The 4,422-nt window shown below is 36.8% G+C and overlaps 1 pseudogene; it reads right to left on the bottom strand.

Moving 5' to 3' along the window:
• Positions 1-262: 262 nt before the first annotated feature.
• Positions 263-964, bottom strand: LOC101441327 (ferritin heavy chain pseudogene; annotated as a pseudogene).
• Positions 965-4,422: the final 3,458 nt, after the last annotated feature.

Genomic DNA, 4,422 nt, shown 5'->3' with positions numbered 1-4,422 from the left:
CTATTCTTTTTCTAGTCCCTCCAGGTGTGCAATTCAATCTCCAAGTTTAGGTCTTTCTTCTTTTTAATGTAAAAATTGAGGGCTATAAATTTCCCTCTCAGCACTGCCTTTGCTATGTCCCACAGGTTCTGAAAGGTTGTGCTCTCATTTTCATTTAACTCGAGATATTTATTGATTTCTCTTTCATTTTCTTCTATGACCCATTGATTATTTAAGAGTGTGTTCTTTATATTTTTTTGTTTTTTTGTTTCTTTTGTTTTTTTTGGGTACCAAATAACTTTATTTGAAGGAATGGTACCAATGAAAGAACTTGGTAGACATTGATACAACTTATGGGAAAGGTAAACTCAACACACATGCACTACTATCCTGTGGCTCTGGGGAAGCCAACATAAGGTTTAGCTCTCATCACTGCTTTCCAGAGTGTGCTTGTCAAAGAGATACTCTCCCAAGCCAGAATCCGGGGCCGCCATCTTGCGCAGGTTGGTTACGTAGTCGCCCAGTTCTTTGATGGACTTCGCCCGCTCATTCAGGTAATGGGTCCCAATGAAGTCACACAAATGGGGGTTATTTTTGTCAGTGGCCAGTTTGTGCAGTTCCATTAGTGACTGATTCACCCTTTTTTCCAAGTGTAATGCACACTCCATTGCATTCAATCTGCTCTCCCAGTCATCTCATTCTGGTTTCTTGATATCCTGAAGGAAGATTCGGCCGCCTGGTTGGTTCTGTAGCTTCATTAATTTCTCAGCATGTTCCCTCTCCTCAAGAGATTGGTGAAGAAAATATTTGGCAAAGTTCTTCCAAGCCACATCATCACGGTCAAAGTAGTAAGACATCAACAGGTAGATGTAAGAGGCTTATAACTCCAGGTTGATCTGGCAGTTGATGGCGGCCTCCAAGTCCTGGTTGTAGTTCTGGTGCACCTGCGACGGGGATGTGGTCATCATGATGGGCGGTTGAGAAGCGGCGGCTGCGGAACACTGGACAGACGGTGGCAAGCAGTGGGGTGGGGGGGGCTGGCAGACAGGGGCGAGCGCTGGGTTCCGTTCAAGAACTGTTGAAGCAGGAAAACAAGAGTGTGTTCTTTAATTGCCTTATTTTGGGGATTTTACCTTTTCCACCTGTGGTTGATTTCCAGCTTCATTTGATTATAATCAGAGAAAGTGCTTTGTATAATTCTTATCTTTTTAAATTTATTTATAGCTGCTTTGTACCCAACATATAGTCTATCCTGAAGAAAGATCCATGAGCACTTGAGAAGAAAATATATCGTATTTTGGGGTGCAATGCTCTGCATATGTCTATTAGGTTTAGTTCATTTATCATATTATTCAAACTCTCTGTTTCTTTATTGATCCTCTACCCAGATGTTCTAGCCAATGCTGAGAGTGATGTATTGAAATCTCCAACTATTATTGTAGAAACATCTATTTCTCCCTTCAATTTTACCATTGTTTGCCTCAGGTAATTTGGGACATCCTTGTTAGTTGCATATATATTTATGATTGTTATTTCTTCCTGGAGAATTGCCTCTTTTATTAGTATATAATTCCATGCCTCTAACAACACTTTTGTTTTTAAAGTCTCTTTCATCCAATATAAACATAGCTATCCCAGGTTTTTGTGTTTTGTTTTTGCATTTTGTTAATCCATGCATAGAATATCTTTTTCTAGCCTTTAACTTTCAATATAATGATATCCTTGTGTCTAAGGTAAGTGTCTTGTAGACAGCAAACAGATGGCCCATATTTTATTATCCATTCCACCAGTCTGTCTTTTGATTGAGGAGTTCAGTCCATTAATATTCAATGTTATTGTTGTAAAGACAGTTCTTATTTCACCTATTTTGACCTTTGGGGTTTATCTGTAATATTTTAGTTTCACCATTCTTTTGACATTTTAGTTACTTGTACTAATATAATTTTCATTTCTAGATTCTCTTCCAAACCATGTTCTCCTGCCTTTTCTCTTCAGGATTTAGTCTTCCCTTTAGGATTGCCTACAAAGCCAGTCTCTTGTTTACAAACTCTCAGTTTCTGTTTACCTGTGAGTATACAAAACTTGCCCTCATTTTTATAGACAATCTTGCTGGATATAAGATTCTTGGCTGGCAGTTTCTGTCTTGCAGTATCTTAAATATATCATACCACTGCCTATTCACCTCCTTAGTTTCTGATGAGAATCATCATTTAATTGTATTGAGTATCCTTTGTATGTGATGCATTACTTTTCTCTTGCTGCTCTCAGGATTCTTTCTTTGCCCTTGGCATTTAGCATTCTTATTACTATGTGTCTATTTGGATTTATTCACATGGGAGTACTTTGTGCTTCTTGGACATATATATCTATATCTTTCACTAGGGTTGTGAAATTTTCTACCATTATTTCTTCAAATACTTCTTCTGCCTCTTTTCCCTTCTCTTCTCCTCCTTGGACACCCATGACAAGTATGTTTGCATGTCTCTTGCTGTCATTTAGCTCACTGAGACCTAGTTCAATTGTTTCCATTCTTTTCTTTATCTGTTATTTTGTATGCCACTTTTGGAAGCTGTGCAAATTTGATATTCTTTATGAATTCCAATAAGAGATATTGATTATGTCTTTAAGCTGGTCTTTTTCTCTGGACCTGATAACCTTTGATTATATTAGATTCAGCTGAGATTCTGATTAACTTATGTTAAGATTAGGGCTTTGATTCAACCACTTCATTAGAGTACAACTCAGTGTTGAGTCCCTACCCCCTTGGTGGGCTGTTAAAACAGACTCTCACACTGAAGTAGACACACAAAGAAGAAGTACACAGAGGAACACAGACAGCTCAATAGACATGGCAGAGGCCCCAGGAAGAAGGATGAGACTCATCTTGTTAAAAGAACAGACCAGCTGGCCCAGAAAGAAACAAGCTCCAGGGAAAGAGATGAACCTTATCCCAGCCTACATCTAAGATCAGAATAAGCTAGGACCATGGAAACTTAAAAGGGAGAAGGAAGGCTGAACCCTCAGAGACATTACCTGTCATCTTGTATCAACATGTTTGATAAGGACATAACCTTGAGTTGGACTTTTTAGGGCCTTTTGACTCTAAGCTTATATCCTTAAAAAAATGCCTTTTATAAAAGTCAACAGATTTCTGGTAATTTGCATCAGCACCCCATTGGCTGACTAATGCATTGACCATGTCTTCAAGCTCACTTATCCTTTCTTCTGCCTTTGCAAATCTGCTGTTATGATTGCCAAAAGTTGTTAGCAAGCCAGTTATTCATCACCTGATGAATACATAGACAAATTGTGGTGTATACACCCAATGAAATATTATGCAGTGGTAAGAGGAAGTGAAGTCATGAAGCATATGACAACATGGATGAAACTGGAAGACATTATATTAAGTGAAGCAAGTCAGACACAAAAGGGCAAATACTGTATGACTGCACTATTATTAACTAACTATATTATGTAAACTCATGGAGTTAATAATTAGAATATAAGTTAAAAAAATAAAAGGAAGGTAGAGAATGGAAAGCTGAGGGTTAATCTGTGAAGAATTGTTAAAAAGATTGCAAATCTTTGGAAATGAATAGTAATGGTTAAAGCATATCATTGTGTTTGTAACTATCAGTGTCATATAGGTATGATAGTGGCTGAAAGAGACAGTCCAAGGTCTTGCGTATTACTACAAGTAAAGCTAAAACCTGTAACATGGGCTTGTATAAGATAGTAAAACTTCATGTAAAACACAAATATGGGTGATATTGCATATATAAGAATGTTTTAACAAATTTCATTTTTTCTTCTAGAGAGAAGAAAAAAGAATTGCAGCTATGTGTGGCAGGGAAAACAGAGAGATTGAGAGGTGATGAGGTTCATTTGTTTGTCTCTTTGTTTTTTGTTTATTATTATTATTATTATTGGAATAATGAAAGAACTCTGGGAATGATGTGGGTGATGAATGCACAAATATGTGATTACACCAAATACCACTGATTGTACTTTTTGGATGGATTTATGCTTTAATATGTATCAATAAAAATGATTTGTTAAAGAAAAACCTGCTATTATATGTCTCCAGCATACTTTTAATATCATTTATTGTGACTCTCATTTCCATAAGGTCTGCTATTTTTCTATGTATACATTCAAATTCTTCTTTATGCTCACCCAGTGTCTTCTTAATACCCTTAATGACTTTAGTCATCTCTGAATTTATTAAGGAGATTTTTTTTTTTAGCATATATGCTTAGTTGTCTCTTCTTTATGTCATCTGGAACCTTATCTTGTTCCTTTGACTTGGCAATATCTTCCTATTTGTTGGTATGGATGTAATTTTTTGTGTGTGTTTTGGCACTGGACTTACTAGATGTATTAATTTGTGGGAGCAGTTTCTCTCTTTAGTTTAGGACATTCTTGCCATTTCTCCCTTGCTGG

This window comes from Dasypus novemcinctus, chromosome 11 (genome assembly GCF_030445035.2).
Source record: "Dasypus novemcinctus isolate mDasNov1 chromosome 11, mDasNov1.1.hap2, whole genome shotgun sequence".
Lineage (NCBI taxonomy): Eukaryota > Metazoa > Chordata > Mammalia > Cingulata > Dasypodidae > Dasypus > Dasypus novemcinctus.
Note: the sequence above shows the minus strand (reverse complement) of the source record. Positions and strands in the feature narration are given on the sequence as shown.